Source organism: Hyaena hyaena, unplaced genomic scaffold (assembly GCF_003009895.1).
Source record: "Hyaena hyaena isolate Hyena2069 unplaced genomic scaffold, ASM300989v1 scaffold_134, whole genome shotgun sequence".
NCBI classification, from domain to species: Eukaryota; Metazoa; Chordata; class Mammalia; order Carnivora; family Hyaenidae; genus Hyaena; species Hyaena hyaena.
Genome location: NW_024080766.1, coordinates 3,080,513 through 3,098,221, shown reverse-complemented (window position 1 = coordinate 3,098,221; position 17,709 = coordinate 3,080,513).

Below are 17,709 nucleotides of genomic sequence, written 5' to 3'. Positions count from 1 at the left end.
CTGTCCAGGGACAGCCCAAGGATCTGCATCTCGAAAAACGCCCCAAGGTGATGCTAACACAGCGGCTACCACACTGGAAGGCACTTTGAGAACCACTGCTATCAGGTATGCTTCTTCAGGGAAAAGTAATTGCATTCTTGCCAGCGACGGGCCTGGGGACTATTATACCAAGCAAAAAAGTCAGAGACACAGATATTATGTAGATTCACTTATACGTGGAGTCTAAGAAGCCAAACGAAGGAACAAACAAAACAGAACAGAAACAGACACGTGGATACAAGAAACAGACTCTCATTACCCAAGGGCAGCAGGTGGAGGTCGGCCAAATGGGGGAGAAGGGGAGGAAACGGTACAAGCTTCCCGTCACACAGCAAAATGCCCAGGCGTGTAATGCCCAGCACAGGGAGCGTGGCAGTGAGGACGGGGTGATCACACTGCGTGAGGAGAGAGGGAACTACCTGTGTGATGGGGATCAGCACCTCATAATGTTTACAAATAGCGGACCACGATGACGTACACTTGAAACCAATGGGCGTTGTAGGTCACTTACACTTTAATAATAATTAAAACATTTCTTGCAGGCGAAGCAAAGGCTCTGGTGTTGTCACCCGGGAGCCATGACCTTGAAGCCTTTTCCTGGAAGACGCCACCTGAACCCTCCTCCTCCTCCTCCTCTCGCCCATCACTGGGCACCTCCAGGGAGTGGACGTCACTCTCCCCGAGGGTAAAAGGAAACCTGAGAGACAAGGACTCGTATTAAATTTTGGGTCCATTCATAACCAGCACACATCTCCCAAGCATATCTACATTGAATAAAAGGAGGCAGGCAGGTGAAACCAAAGAAATGCCTTTCTAATGGGGCAATTCCTGGCTGACGAGGAAGAGGCTTGTGGACCAGGGAGCATCCTTTTCAGTGCAAGGAAACAAGTCCGCAATTTCCACCCTGAATCTCACCATTGTATGCTTCTTTGCCTGCTATTTACCTTTTTTTCCTCTTTTTTTCTTTGTCAGAAAGCACACTTTCCTCTTTGCCTAAAGGGCAATGGTTTGGAGGCTGCTAACAAGCAATCTGCTCCCTAAAATGCGATAAATGCAGGCTGGTGGTGCCGTGTGACGCCTGTTGACAATCGGACGGCTTGTCCACCGCTGGGCAGAAACCTCGTCTTCATCCCGCAGCGCCCTCTGCCTTAGGTGCGCAGAGAGCCGTGGGCACCTGTGAGCGCACCTGCTGCCAGGCCCATGCGCTCCCTCCTCGCCCTCCTCCCCGCTGCGACCTGAGAACAGAAGAGGGGTGAAAACAGACCCAGGGACTGGCTGGTCCCCTGTCCCCAGCCCCGCATGGACTCCGGCAGACAGACAGACTCGGGCAGGGGAGGCACCTGACGCCAGGTGGAAGTACCGGAGACGAGAGGACATTGCGTTCCATCCTGCACACACGAAACGCGTCCACAGTTGCCTTTCACATCTTTTTACTTTGAACGTGAAATGACACTCATAGCTTTATTATTAATTCCTTTGTTCAATTTTGGGGATGAGATATAGGTTACAGGGGAAAAAATCCTATGAAATATTTCATACTATTTTTTTTTTCAGATTATACTAATGAGTTTCATCATTCTAATCGGTAGGTTTGCTCTTAATCGTTCTCTCCCCCAACCCCAGAAATGTCAGTGGAACACGTTTGTCAGAAAATAAATTTCTAAAATGCTAAAATTACTACACATTAAACCATAAGAAAGCATATTAAGCGAATATTTGGAGTCTGTCTGGCTTAGAACCAGAAAGCATGGAAATTAAACCTTTAGGCTGAAATTTTAACATAACTTAAAAGTTCTACATTTTGAGTTGGACTAATGGTGTTTTTCCCCAGTTGGTTTTCAGAAACTCCTCTAAGCTTCGAATTAGGAAGGGGGGAAAATACCCCCCAAAAGAAATAGAGAACTACAGGATGGTGATTTTTTTTTTTTTTTAAAGAATCACTGCCAGGTTGTACAAAATTCTGTGCATCTCCTTCAAAATTTCCTCTGTTTAAAGAGAAACATTGTTCCTTAGAAAACAGAGGCTGTTAGAAATAGACCCTAATACTGAATCATCCAATAAAACGTGATTGTTTTAGCATTTAGGAGAGGAGAGGAATTAAGGAATCGATCCTATTCTCTGACTTTTCCCTTGTTAACTTCAGAAATTCAGAATCAGCAATCTGCTCTAAAATAGTGGCCTTGGAAGGGATCTATTTCAAATGCAGGGACTTCCATTTCACCCGGACAAACAGGTGCAAAATAAACCCACCGAGCTAAGCCTATTATGGCCTGGTCTTTCCATCACTAAGTGAGTTCTCAGCTCTTCAAAGTATGACACATAGCGTGTTTAAGAAGCAAGTGCTCATTTCTTTGCTATAGGAGGATGTATTCTGTTTTCACAACAATAAAACAAGCTTTGGCCAAGTGAATATTCTCCTTAGACATATGTGTGAAAGCAAACAATAATTCTTTGAGCAATTGAAAGAATTCCGAGGAAATATGCCCTCCTTGGAACATTCTGTTCACAGCGGAGGCGAGTCTGTGCATAAATCTTTAATTAGATGATTACTTTCTACTCTATCAGTGTCCCCAATGAAGGAAAATGTAACTGCTGGGGGAAGCATGATTATAATGTTCTCATTTGCTGAAACCTATCCACACGCATACATGAAAAGAGAAAGAGTCAATGAATTCAACATTTTACCACCTCAGGTGAGGTATCCTTTAGAAATTGAATTTTTTTAAAAAACCTTCCTTGTATATTAGTCACTGAATAGAGACGGGCTTTTGCTGATCCTTTTCTGGCAAAATCACTACCCCTTCCCTGTTTCCGGGAAATTAACTGTCCCCTCTGGACCACGGCCATGAGATGCCACCCATGGTTTTTGGTGCCTGTTTCTTTGGCACACACATTTTCTGTCATCAAAGTTCAACTTGGGGACCTGACTTCCCACTTATTTCAAATACTCACACAGGGGTCTTAACACAGCCGACCTCTGGACCCTACCTGCCACTTTTCACATCTGTCTGGAGCTTCTTCCTGCTGGGTTTCCATAGGAGGAAGGATGATTATTTCATGCCCCTCTGTTTATAGGAACCAGGCTCCCATGAGATGCCCATCACGCTCTCCTGTGAGCCCCTTTGAGTCCCAGATACCTTCTGGCCCATCTTCTCCTTTGCCTGCAACGACCTAACGTTCACAGCAGGTGACCATGCATGAAGACGTCTCAAAATATGTTTGGAATTTGGAAACAGTGCTAATTTTTGTCTTTTTCTCAAAAGCACCGAGACAGGACCATTGAATATCGCATGTCACACTGTCGACCAACTTTCCTCAACGAAGGAATGGAGCCCATTGAACGTGAACAAGCACTAGGCAGAGTGTCACTTGCTCTGGAAATCAGGGCTACATGCACACGGTGCTCAGCCTGCACTTCATTGGCGCTGTTTCTTTGGCAGGAAGATACCCGCTGTCCGCACAACATGGTACTCAGTTCTGGCACGCTGGGGCCACGGATGACGACTTCAAGAGGCTTTCTGTGAATCCGTTTCCAAGTGCTTTTTCTCTCAGTAGTTGTACATATCATTAGTGGATGACAAAACATATTTGTGGCTATAAACTTTGAGCCAATGGCTCAGCAGCAAAGTCAGAAAATAATTGGCCGATGGTGATGGTGATTTGTCACTTTTGATGAAACTAACTAAAGGTTAAATTCAGTTAAAAGAACAAAGGGCGACCAATGATATATGGAAACGTAGCTTACATTTTGCCTGGTGGCTGAGGAACTCAGAGGAGAGCTAAAAACCAGATGCTTAAATGGAAGCTTCCCTAAAAACGAAAGATACCTTCACCTTGGAGAAAAGGGGCTGTTTTCAACGCAGTTGAAAGTTTTGCTTTTAGCTCTACCTCCCTTTTTACATTTAGTGACAAGATTTTTTTTCAATGTCACACATTGTAAATCGAAAGAATTTTTAAGGGCTGGAAAAAGCCCACGATGGGGTCCAGACTTGGTTACACCCACTTGTGACTATGGCACTAGATAATTATTCATTCTCTCATGTTGTTTGTGTTATAATTAGGGCTCTCTATTAGAAATAAGGCAGTAAAGTCTCCCCGAAGAATGGCTGAGTTTGTGCACCAGAATATTGGACTATAAGGGCTACTTTTTGTTGGGTTTTTATTATAACATGTGCTACATTAACTCACTTACCTTTAAAAACTTTTTTTCTCTCTATTTGGAGGTTGCCCAAACATTTTTAAGTTGTTTCCTCATTTTTACGGATTATAGGAAAACCTCAATCATGTCCCCAAACTCACATTTGAATAATAATAAAAAATCATATTTTACTACAAAAGTGTTGGCAGGAGGTTAAAACATCACTTTGAAAAGCACTCACTTATTTTTATTTTTCAAGAATCGTAAGGCAGCCTGACTTAACTGAGACATGTGGTTAATTTTAACTTCAATTTGTTTTATTTGAAAAAAAAAAGCACCTTAATTTGGGTCTTCAAGAATGCAACTTAAGTAAGTCCATAAAAATAAACATGAGGCAAGTTCCATGAGAATTTTGGGTCTAGGGCAAAATCTTAAAGGCAAAAAGGAGCTCAGAGTCTCAGATACTCAAGGGGTATGGGGTCTCAGGAACTGCGTTTGCAGGGACGGGTCCGTTTGTGGTGCTCTAGCGGGCTGGCTGTACTCACCAGGGAATCCGTACATAGTCTGTAATGGGCACTGTGAGAACGAGGGCCATATTAGAAGAACAAGCTGGATAATGGCTGGATGTTCCCTGAACTGCCCCAGTCCCTCCTCAGCTTTGGCTTGTTTAGTTAGACATGACCATGGAAACGTGGTCTTCTGCCTCTGGCAACGGAGGATGGACAGAGGATGGACACATCGATAGGGAGTCACAGGGACATGAGAATGACTTGTATTTGTGTGTTTGCTGGGACTGCTCTCCTATCCTAGAGATGTGTCCTTGAAGGTGCTGGCAGAGACATTAAATGCAAATAGAAACGAGAAAATTCAACTCAACAGGGTGCCCTTTTGTTTTTTTTTAGGATATAGCTCACATTCTAATCTTATCTCTCTGTAGCTTTTCTTTTCTACCAGCCTTCACCTTGTCCTTGACAAATTACACTTCTGTCTTGTTGCTGGACCGTGGGCCCCTGGACAGTACGGTCCCACATGCCTTGCTCAGCACTCTCCTGCTGCGTGGGAGGCATTCAACACAGATTACAGGGAAAACGTCAAGAATAGAGGAATAGATAGAACAAAGATGATCCCGCTGGTAAAGTTCATACATTTTCCTGGACAATCTAAGTAAAAAATTATATAAACACCTCATAGTCTTATATTTTAATACTCATCTAAAGAGTATTTCCGCTCCCTGATATCATGAAGTTTTCTTCCAAGTGCCTCATTGTTACCTCTTTGAAAATTTCCACTTTCAGAAATATTCTCAACTCGAAGGTTGAGGATTCTATGATTAAGTTTTACCATAATAATATTAATGATTCCTCACTACTGAGGGACCGCTGTTAGTCTAATGCGGTGGGGACATGAAATGTTTGCAAGAGTAACATGGCCACAACTGGGATCTCCAGAATGTAGCATCCTTGAGAGGAGGCCTCGGTCCCGCCCTATTCCGCAGCAGTGAGAATAGAGTGTGACACATGACAATAAATATATACGGGATGAATGCCATGAGGATGTATAACTGAGACTCAGAGAAGACACTTTCTCCTCAGTTCCCAAAATGGGGATCGCCCCTTCTGACCCTATGGTCATTTGACTCTGAACTCCAGGTTGAATGGCACAAGTTCCTGCAAAGGTAACTAGTCACAACAGCCACTCAGAACCTTGGGGGTGTGGAGTTACACCTTGAAATGTAAATCTTAATTGTTGTGGATCTCAAAGTTAATTTCACTTTTGAAAATGGCTGTCCATGCCACTTAGACTTTACCCCTTGAAACAGACTTACAGAAGTGAATTATTTTAATTAGTCCAGCAAAGAGATTGGAATGGCTTATTAATACCCATTCAGAACCCTGGTAGAAAACTAAGACACATATCTCAGTGATGAGCCCCATTCTCATAAATAAAGACAATATAACATCAGTCCTCATGCCCTTTTATTATTCAGTAAAATTCTCTTCTTTGGCAAACAGAGTGAAAGGGTCCCTCTTTGTAAGATGATGTTCTAAATTTATCTACCAGCCACAGAAATGTGTGCACATGAGCAGAGTCCTCTGTACAAACAGTCCTTCTGAATGATGATTTGAAGGAGAGTGGGCATCTCATGAGAAAAGAACCATAACACAGTGCTTACAAGACACATGGTTAATAAGCCACTCAAAAGTAATTTTGCCAAAATTTTGCCACCTATTTACATCATAGCCCTACATGTAAATATGCCAGTCCATGTGAATCTCATAGCCGGTTGTAGCAAACAAGAGAGAAGTATTTTGAATGCACACCCACAACTCATGTCACTCAACAACTACAAATAGGGATTCTAAGGTGATTACTTGTGTCTGCATTTTATCTTGTCTGAAATTGACATGCAACTTTCTATCAATGGTGTCACATAATCACTGTAGGCCTGGATGGAGATTGGGGTCTTTGGAAGAGGATTTTCATCTGCTTCTTTTCGTAATCTGGGAGCCCCATCAGCTTTAAATGACTTTAAGATGGATTCTCTACCTGAGGATCTTTGGACTTGGCTGGCAATGTGAATTCCAACTAAGAATGCATGTGTATGTCAGCATGAGATACAAATTATTAGAGAAGATGTGGGAATGTTTTCTTGCCTGTGGCCAGAGTTGAGATTTCAAGTTTCCCCCTGTTCCTTTTTGGGTTCTCACTCTATTTTAGTTAATCTTCACATTGAGGCCATGATTCTTTGATCACTGCACTCTAGCTAGGTCTTCTCTAAGATTACCCGTGTTGGTATTTTTTTTCTTAATAGTACATTAAATTAAGGTATATCTTACAGATCAACGTGACTTAGCTGTGTTGTAAAAGAATACATACATCTCCCTTGTTTATTGTAAAATAAGCACTGACCTGCACTTAACCTCATTAATTCCGTAAGGAGGTTAAGTGGATTCCACCATCCAAGAATTTATGTTGGAGATTCCATTCTCATGGGATCTTACCCAGTAATATATAATAGCCTTTCTTTCCCTGTCGTGGTCTATGTTGCCTATATACCCTGTGGTGAGTTCCTAGATGGCAGAAAGAATATCCATATACCCATGGCACTACATACTTGGTGTAGCAATACTTGCTGGTCAGTTGACTAGCTGATTGGCTGGTTGGATTGGTGAATGGGTGGATGAGTGGGTGGATGGCTGGTTAGATGGACGGATGGTGGATGGGTGGATGGTGGATGGATGGATGGTATCAATGGATAAAGATTATACAGGGATGAAAAAGTGTCACCGCCCCCAAGAGATATAAGACTAATACACAGGTTAATGTTCTCTGTATCTTGTCTCTCTCCCTCAAAATCAGGGAGATTCAGTTTGTGCAGTCCAAACAGCTTTTCATCCTGGAGAGCAGGACAAATACATTATATTCTGGGTCCAAGAATCAGGCCTTTACCTGTTGTAACTCAGGCTTTCAAAAGGGACTGATGGATCACTGAAGCAGCATTCAACATAAACTATGACATTACTCTTTTATCTTCTTCCCTTCTTCCCCTACTCATGTTCAGAAGAAAAATTTTTAAAAAAAGTTTATGTATTTATTTTTGAGAGAGAGAGAGAGAGAGGAAGGGTGGGAGAGAGAGAATTCCAAGCAGGCTCCATGCTTGAGCCCTATTCTGGGTTCAGTCCCACAAACTGTGAGATCACAATCTGAGTCAAAATCAAGAGTCAGATGCTTAATTGACTGAGCCACCCAGGCGCCCCAAAAAAGACCATTTTTGGGTCCCTGTTCTCAGTTCTATCCTGTATGGCGTTGTTCCCAACCTCAAGGAAGTCACGCTCTAGTTGGAGGTATGAGGCTACAATGGGGGAATACTTCCGCACTAGCAGACTTCATAAGATCAAGGCTCTGGGGCTCCACCATCAACAGTCGCCATTACTGGACCCCGAAGTGAGACATGTTATCCAGACAAGGAAGGCGGAGGAACGGGAAGCCCATGAAGGGCTGTAGGACAAAGAGCAACTTGAAGAATATGTCGGACCTTAAACCACTTCATGTAATTTAAACATTTAAACTTAAAATAACAGTTGAAGGAGGATGGTTAGTCATTCTATATTCAGACTCAATGTCTGATTTTTAAAAATCATTCTCACATTGGGGCCTACAAAATGGAAATTAAGGTGAGCTATATAGAGCAGGAGGCGAAGTGGAGAGAGCACTTCAGCCCATGGAAAGTCCACATAAAACTTAAAATGTTAACATGACTTCTTTCACCTCAGGTGAATTTATAAATGAAACTTTTTTTCCAGCTTTTTTTTTTAAGGCTACAAATTCATTAGTATATTCTTGGGAATGACTGATTCAATTCAAAGGAGTTTTAATAATTCTGGTAACTCTAATCTGAACCATTATTTCTAATTTCTTAATATGAAACTAGAAATATTGGTGACCTAATAAGTTTTACAGCGCTGCACACGACTTCTTTATGGAGCTTACGGCATTATGTAATATGTTATAAAGCGAGTCGAATGTTGTAAAACTCATTATTTTTTTTTCTCTTAGCTAAAGTGCATGATAGCCAAAAATTTAAGTGGAAAGCTATTAAAGTTCCAGAAATCCCAACCTTCCGTGTTTTTTCAAATGTTCTATTTCATTTTTTCTGGTGTTTTGTGTCCCAGGTACTGATGCTGGGTCCACTGAAAGGGAGAGTCTGCAGGCGGCAGAGTAAGACCCCCCTGGACTTGGCCTTCTACATATTTATCTGTATTGTTTCTTCCACTTTTGTTAGGACGGTTATAAACTGATAACACAATCAGAATAAGAAGTTAAAAATAATTGTTTTTAAAAAACCCTAAGCACTAGAAATGATCATTTCTTGTTGATGAGAGTATTTTGATTACCCTAAGCTTCACCTCCCAGCGACTCCTGTCTTCTTAGAAGGGAGTCCCTGTGGGGCAGGAAAGAAAACGTGTTCTTACTTGTAAAGGTTTGCCTGGACCTTGCAGCCAGAGCTCTGGTAATAGGCCCAGAGGGTAGTGGGTTCCATATAGTTTGCAACTGTATGGATGTGAATGACCACAATGTTGTCTTTGTCTTGAGGGGCCAAGAGCATTACTGGGTGTCTTTGCCACACTCCTGGTCAGATGAGAACTGATACATGAGAGGAACTAATGGTAAACACAGAGGGTAAAAGGAAAGGGACACATGTCTCTATAAGCAGAAGTGGCCTCCCTTCCGGTCACTCCACAGAGGCGCACAGTAGGCCCGTTTCTCCTCCAACAAAAGGAGTGGAGGTCTTTGCAAAGTTGTTCAAACAAGGATATTTTCCTCCCTCCCTCCCTCCCTCCCTCCCTTCCTTCCTTCCTTTCTCTTCCTTCCTTCCTTCCTTCCTCTTCCTTCCTTCCTTCCTTCCTTCCTTCCTTCCTTCCTTCCTTCCTTCCTTCCTTCCTTCCTTCCTTTCTCTCTCTCTCTCTCTTTCTCCTTCCCTCCTTTTTCCTTNCTTCCTTCCTTCCTTCCTTCCTTCCTTCCTTCCTTCCTTCCTTCCTTCCTTCCTTCCTTCCTTCCTTTCTCTCTCTCTCTCTCTTTCTCCTTCCCTCCTTTTTCCTTCCTTCCTTCCTCCCTCCCTCCCTCCTTTCTTTCTTCCTTTCTTCTTTATTATTGCTTTTGCTTAGCTAGGGTTTGCTGCTTACACAGTTCCCATAAATTAGAAGTATGCTTACCAACTAATCTTTCTATCCCGTATACATCGCAGTGTAGAAAACCCCTCAGAACAGGAAACATTTCTGTTGATAAAATTCCAAGTAGTGAATGAGGAAGGCAGGTACTTACATGGAGTTTCTGGAAATGTCATTGCACACGGAAGTCAGTATAAGAATCTGTATGGATACAGCCTTCAATTCTTTGACTTCAATGATCATGTTGTATCGCAGAATGATTGCGTACACTGCAGCAGAGACTTCTAACTACCTGCCTACGTCCATTTCCCCCTTTTCCTTCATAGTTTTACTCTCTGATTTTTAGCTAGGCTCATGGCTCCCCAATCATAAGGACTACATTTCCCAGAACCCCTCACAAACAGATGTGGCCACGTGACTAAACTCTGACCAATGGACGATATGGAAGTTACATATGCAACTTTAATAGTGTCCTGAGAAGAAAAGTCTTTCCTTGTTCCCCTCCTCTTCCCCTCCTCTTCGCCGGCTCTCTTCTTCCTGCTAGATGCAAAAAAGGTATAATGGTTGGAATTCAGGAGCCACCTTGGACCATAAGAGGCCCTCAAGACAAAGCCACGGAGGACCTCAGCAGCCTTGAACTAACAACCTACAGATTTCTTTTCTTTTTTTTTAAGGATACAATATTTATTTATTTTTTTAATAGTTTGTCAAGTTGGTTTCTGTATAACACCCAGTGCTCATCCCCACGAGTGCCCTCCTCCATTCCCATCCCTCCTTCCCCTCCCCCCACCCCATCAGCCTTCAGTTTGTTCTCAGCATTCAAGAGTCTCTCATGGTTTGCCTCTCTCCCTCTCCCCCACTATTTCCCCCCTTCTTCTCCCCCACGGTCCTCCGTTAAGTTCCTCCTAATCCTCCTATACGTGCAAACATATGGTAGCTGTCCTTCACTGCCTGACTTACCAAGAAAATGTGGTTTATCTGTACGATGGAATACTACATGGCAACGAGAAAGAATGAAATCTGGCCATGTGTAGCAACATGGATGGAACTTGAGGGTGTTATGCTGAGCAAAATAAGTCAGATTTCTTAAACAGGGTGGAGAAAGTCCCACTTTATTTTAACCAATTTAAATAAGTTTTCTTCTTTTTTCTCTTACTTACACTTAAATCTAATCCTAACATGTACAATGACCAAAGAATCCTATTCAGGAGACTTAGTGACAGAGGTGCCTGGGTGGCTCAGTCAGTTAAGCCTCCAACTCTTGGTTTCTGCTCAGGTCTTGATCTCATGGTTCGTGAGTTTGAGCCCTACACCAGGTTCTGCCCTACAACACGGTGTCTGCTTGGGATTCTGTTTCCCTCCCTCCCCCTCTCTGTTTCTCTCTCAAAATAAATAAATAAACTTAAAAAGGGAAACTTAATGAGAGAAAGACTATGAAAATCTTTAGGAAAAGGCCTGGCACAGACTAGGATCTCTGGCCATATCAGTTAAATAGTTTATTGAATACTTCCAAAAACTTGTTAACCCAATAAAAAGAATCAAAATCATTATTTGAATAAAAAGATAAACAATCTTAAAGGCCCTGTTGGACACAAGCTAATAAGTACTTGTTAGTGTTAGTATGGAATCCCAAAATGTGCTGTGAGTTAATCGGGGTTAGGATTATTTAGGAAAAGACAAAAAAGAATGAATCTTCTACAGTCACTGAACTGTGAAGTTGAACTTTCTTGCCCCTGGCCAAGTTCATGTCCTTGTGTGTTTATTCTGATAAACACAATAAAGGATGCTTCCCATTGGAGTAAAAACCAATAGATGAGGGTCTACCCTTGTTTAAGAGAAATCCTTGATTCCAGGTGAGCCAAGGGAAAAAATGCTTCTGAGAGTAGTCATATCAGAATAATATTTGAAGCCAAAGGAATATATGTGTAAATAAAGGCAAACAACCTCTGTCTTGACCATGGTTGTGACATATGCGTCTTTTACTAACCACATAAATATTGGGGATCTTTCTATTCAGCGGGGAAGAACAGTATGCCATGGTGACTCGTCATTCCATCCACTCACCAGATGTACTATGCATCTAGTCTGTGAAGTGGTATTGATGTAGCGATAAATAAGCCAGACAGATAACACCTTCCTCCTTCTGGAACAAATTCTACTGGGAGCAAGATGATGAAAGCAAAGCAAAACAAATAAAATATTACACACAAAATACTGTTATCCTTATTGGAAAAGAATAGGGAACGGAGATACTTTTGTTTATTGGCCGTCAACATTTCTAGTTGCCATTTCTTTCTATGTATCTACTAATTCACTATCAGAAGTGGTAAAACCTGGCTGTCATCCCTTTGCTCTTGCCCTGTGCTCTGGTCAATATCCTGCATCCATGGAATTCAAAGCTCAGCTATGGACCAATGTGTCCACATCCCTGACGTTAGATGCAAGGAGAGGCAGGTGGCTTGCTGAAGTTACAGAAACAGTAAGGCCTGAGCATTCCCAGCACGTAATCCTTAGTCCTTCCACTCTACTCTGTTGGCTCAGGATGAAATACAGAACCCTTTCATTTACAGAGAATTTGGTTTCGATAATGCCTGTGAGTCCTGGAATCTGCTTCTAGTCATGATGTCCTCACCAGAGGAGGGAGAGCTTTCAGTACTATTTCCCCCTACTCCCCAGGTAGGGCTTCAAAAGAACAATCCATTCTCAGATCTTAAGATCACTGAAGGTTCTCCCAGTGTCATGCTAATGGAGACTAGCCCGATGTGAGAGAACTGGAGCTGAAGAGAACATCGGTGACTTACTCAGAAACTGACTAGCCATAGCTAGTGGGGTCCTGCCCTGCGGGTACGTGGGGTCACTTAGGGATCCCGAATGTGTTCTGTGTATACAAACAGAATACACACATCATGTCAGCTCCGTGTGTTTCTACCAGATTCACACATTCATGTAACAGCCCTGCCGTTGAAGATCTGGAATGAGGCGTCTTCGCTCCCTCATCCCCATTTCTGCCCATGACGAGCCCTTGTTTCTCGGCCACCCTTCTGACTTCTGATAGTGCAAACAAGCTGTTGGAATGAGTAGACGCTACAGTTTCCAAAGTTGTGCCAATTCATACTTCCAAAGGCGATAGTGAGGGTGCTAGCTACTCCGCATGTTCACAAACACTTGTTTATTTGCATTTTATTTTAGACATCGTGCTGGTTATGCAGTGGGGTGTCCTTATAATCCTATTGTGATTTTCTCTTATCTCTAATGAGACAGTGCTGCAGAGCCCTTAGGTAGGTGTCTTCTGAGCGAGGAGTCTTTCAATCTCTTCTCCATTTGAATTGGCTCATCTGTCTCCATCTTCGTGAAGGTAGGGAGTCAGATGTGAGACCCCATCCAGTACTGTGTTTCAGATGCACTGCCCCACCCTGGGGCTTCTTGCGCCCCCTCTTCACAGCGTCCCCTCTTCACAGCATCCCTGGAGTGACAGAAGTGTGTTCCATGGTGATTCGGTGCTCCCAGCTGCAAACTGAGGAGATCAATGTGTTCTTGCTTAGAACTCTCTAAACGTGACAGCGATCAATCTTATAATCCATATAAAATATTTTGAGATACCTTTTCTTTTAAATCCCCAAAATAGATGAAGATTTTCTTAACTGGAATCCTATGTTCAGTCCTACCTTTTTTTTTTGGCCATTGTATCTCAGTGGTCCCTGTCATCATATGTCTTCTGATGCCTTCAAAGCCTTCCTCACATGCCATCTCTCTGTGGTTGGTGTTTAAATAAAGAAGGCTGTATGAGCTGTTTTTCTTTCCGAAAATAATGTAGAACATTTTTAGTGTGCAAAGTGTGGCAAGAGTTATTTTATGCAATAGCTACAGAAGTCAGAACCACCCCAGTTCTCCTTACAATACATCTTGTTGTTTGTATTTTAAGTTATTTGTTTACCTACATAAATCATAGCATCGGCATTATTTGTCTCTTGAGTAAGTTGTATCATAAACTCTTAAAAGCTAGATGGATGGCAAGGGGAATTTAATGTTTGTTTGGATTTTTGCAGACTCTCAGCAGGTTCGAGAATCTGGAAATATTTTTTAGAACTTCTCTGAGGGTAAAAAAAGAAAGCGACTTTTATAGGTCTGCAAAATCGGATCCCGTGCCTACTCGGAGACCTTCTTAAAACCCTCCTGCAACTTCCATAAAACACTCCGGTTAGCTGCTCTTTGCATTTTGAATACCCTCAATCTTTGGGGACGTAAGTTACTTGTATGAAATATATTTTTACTTTCAATGGCATTTTATACATTGTGTTTCATACCACTTTACAGGATGTTCTCATGTCGATCTTTAATTTCACATATTCTTGTTCAACGTCTCGGTGCTTAGCATGTGAATAATTTCCAGGTTTTCCATGTCAAGAAAAGTCTGTGAAGACAAATCAGTGTTTGGGTGAGAGATTTGTGTGTGCGATCAAGTGTAGTATGGACACCATATTCTTGCTCCTTCTGAACTGTAGATCTGAGAGATATATAGACTATGATGTTGTGTCTGAAGTCAGAAGTACACTGCCCAAGGAAATTATCCTTATTTTTCCCTTGAGGCTTTTTGCAGCTTGGATGGAGAATCCTCTTTTAAGTGTCATCCTTGTTGTAGAGTTTCGACGTGGCCTTTTGAATCTCTGTCCACAGTTCTAACTCAGAAAATGTAAACAAAGCATTACCATCAGTGTTCTCTGAGCAGCAGCAAGGGAGAGGTTCAAAGGATAATGTGGATCTGTTGCTTTATATAATTTTCTAGGTTTGTTTTCTCTATGACGAGTCCAAGCTATTATTTTATATGAATTTTACAGGTCAGAGTAGTTCTTTTTGTGTAATTATTATATAAGAACATTTGTTGATAGGTGGGATCTTACTAGAATTGAAAGTATTTCACACTCATTAGATGCAAGAGTTATGCTGAGGGGTGTTTGAATAGCATATTCAAAATGTAGTCAAGGGCCGCATGAGTGGCTTAGTTGGTGAAGCTTCTGATTCTTCATTTTGGCTCAGGTCATGATCTCCCTGTTCCTGGGATCAAGCCCCATGTTGGGCTCTGCACTGACAGTGAGAAGCCTGCTTGGAATTCTCTCTCTCCCTCTCTGCCCCTCTCCCGCTCATGTATGCTTGCTCTCTCTCTCTCTCTCTCCCTCAAAGTAAATAAACCTTGAAAAAAGTAAATACAAATACCATGTAGTGAAAATACATCCATGAATGAAGGCACACTGTGGTCTCCACCAGATACTTCTTTTAACAGATTGGAAATTGCTACAAAGTAGCTCTAAGGACATTCGGGAGTTAGGTGGCTACCTGGGGATGGTATCAGGCAAGTCTGCCAACAGAGAGAGGTGACCACGGGGCTCCAGGACAACCCACATCCCTCCAGCTAGAAGCCAAAGTCACACTCTCCTTACCTATGTCCTCCACCCCTAGGAGGGAGCGCCTCCCTTACACCCAAGGGTAAGAACTCTCCAAAGTGAGAAACAGGCGGGCAGAAGGCCATGCCCCTCTTGGAAAGCATGGGGCAGATGGATGGCATGTTTCTGAGAAGACCCCCTCGGGGGGTCTGCAAGCATACTGCTGCTGTGACATGAAAGGAGCCCATGCCTTCCCTGTGCTTGGCAGCCAGAGACACTGACCCAGGGCGGGCACGCAGGTCAGTCCATTCTGAAGGGCCAGGGTGGGAGTCGGGCAATGTAAATAGTTATTTCCCTTCTCTGTCCATAAAGCAGACACAGCAAAGTGAGTATGACAGTTCAGCTTTTCTTCACATTTATGTATGACGTTCCTGTGTGTCTCTGTATTGGGCCCTGGCTTGGAAAGGCTCTTCTTTGCTGAAATGGGATCCATCAAGAGAAAAGGAACCTTCATATCTCACTCCACACCCATCTACCCTGCTCAGTACTCGCTCGTGGGCTCACAGCACACAGGCTCCGGATTTGGCCTCAGGTGCTGGTGTGGAGAGGGTGTGTACAGAGAGTTTATTTTATTATTTTATGTATTTAATATAATATGTAAATATATAAATATATAAAATATATATTAAGTGACATTGTGCCATTTGCAACAACATGGATGGACCTTAAAGCGTGTAACGCTGAGTAAAATAAGTCCGTCAGAAAAAGAAAATTTCACTCAGATGTGGAATTTAAGAAACAAAACAAAACGGACGAAGAATAAAAGAGAGACAAACACAAACTAGAAACCCAGACTCTTGAATACCGAGAACAAGCTGTCTGTTGCCAGACGGAGGGGACGCGTGGGAAAAACAGATGAAGGAGATGAGACGTTCACTCGTCGGAAGAGCCCCGAGAAATGCACAGAGGTGTTAAATCGCTATATTGTACGCTTGAAACTTAGATAATACAGTTTGTCAATTATACCTGAATGGATGAAGATATAGAAGCATGTAGATGCATGCACGTCCATTTTTAGAGCCTTTCGCTACAGGCTCCCACGCCTCGTGCGGGGGCAGGTAGTGAGCCCGCGGCCCCCCGCGCAGGTCAGCTGTTGCACAGGACACGGGCCGGCCCAGCTCTGGCCCTGGCCCCCCTCCTCCACTCTGCAAAGCCTCCTGCGTCTGCGCTGCGGGGACACCACCTGGCCCAGGGGCACCCAGTCCTGTGCACCTGCCCGCACCGCGCACACCCGGGCTGCAGCACCCGGGACCCGCGGCGCTGCGCCTGTTGGGAGACTGCCGCGGGCCTGCGCCGGAAGGCTCTGGAAAGCTCCGTCCCGCACCCTGATGCACCCGGACCGGCCGCCGTCCTCGCGGGCCCGGGAGTGCGGGCGCCGGCCTGCAGGGGGCGCGCGCGCTCCACGTGCCCGCGGCCCGCGCGTCTCGGCGGCCGGGTCCCCGCGCGGCCGGCCTTCCCGCCGCCGCCCGGCAGCCCCTCGGCGGCCGCGGCCTTGCTGGGCGCCGCGAGCCGCCGTCCGGGACGCGAAGCCGCGGCCGCCGGGTGCGTGGCGACGGCGGGGCTTCCCGGAGCTGCATTCGCGGTCCCTGCACGAAAGGACGGAGGTCGCAGGCGGAGCGCGGCGGGCCTTCGGGGTCCCCTGCGACGCGGGAAGCCGGTTTCCAGCGCAGGCGGCCGGTGCGCCCCGGAAGGGAGGCGCCTGGACGTACGGACGCTGGGCGGCTGCAGGCCCATCAGTGACCCAGATGGAGCCGCTCAGACCTGCTGTCCGCGCCCGGCCCTCCCAGCGGGACGCCCCGGCCGCCCTCGGGGCGCGGAAGGGGTCGGGGCTGACGCGCAGCGGCCCCTCCTGCTGAGGCTTCCAGACCCGCAGGGCTCCGTGCGTCCGCTGTGGAGACAGAGACCTGGCCGTTTCCTCAGCGAGTGTATACGACGGAAATCTGCTTCACGACGAGCTGAAAAGGAGTGTTTTCACGGCCAGGTGATGGGCCTGCCCCTTCCCCGTGATCTGGGGGGCTGTGTGAGCAGGTCTTCCCGAATCCCCGTGCGCCTCCACGCAGGAGCGGACCTCCCCCGTGTGTAAACGGGGCGGAAGACACCTCGGAGTGGTTTCTAAACACGCCTCCTTTCTCGGTGGTGAGGCACAGAGAATCCTGGTGGCCTGGAACTGGGGGGGGGGGGGGGGGGGGGGGAGGGAGATGTCAGGGACCCGGATACGTCACTTAGATCCCGGGTCCGAGCCACCCCTGGCCTGCAGAGCAAAGCGCCTTCCTGCCCCGCTAGACTGAGGACATCCGTCCACACTCCGATTGGGATGAAGCTGTTGAATGGGTTCCAGAAACACCTTTGCTGTGTCTACATGTGTGGCCCTGTGGCCCTGAGTTCCGTGCCTCCTCTGCTCACATCCCACCAGCCCGCTGCGCTC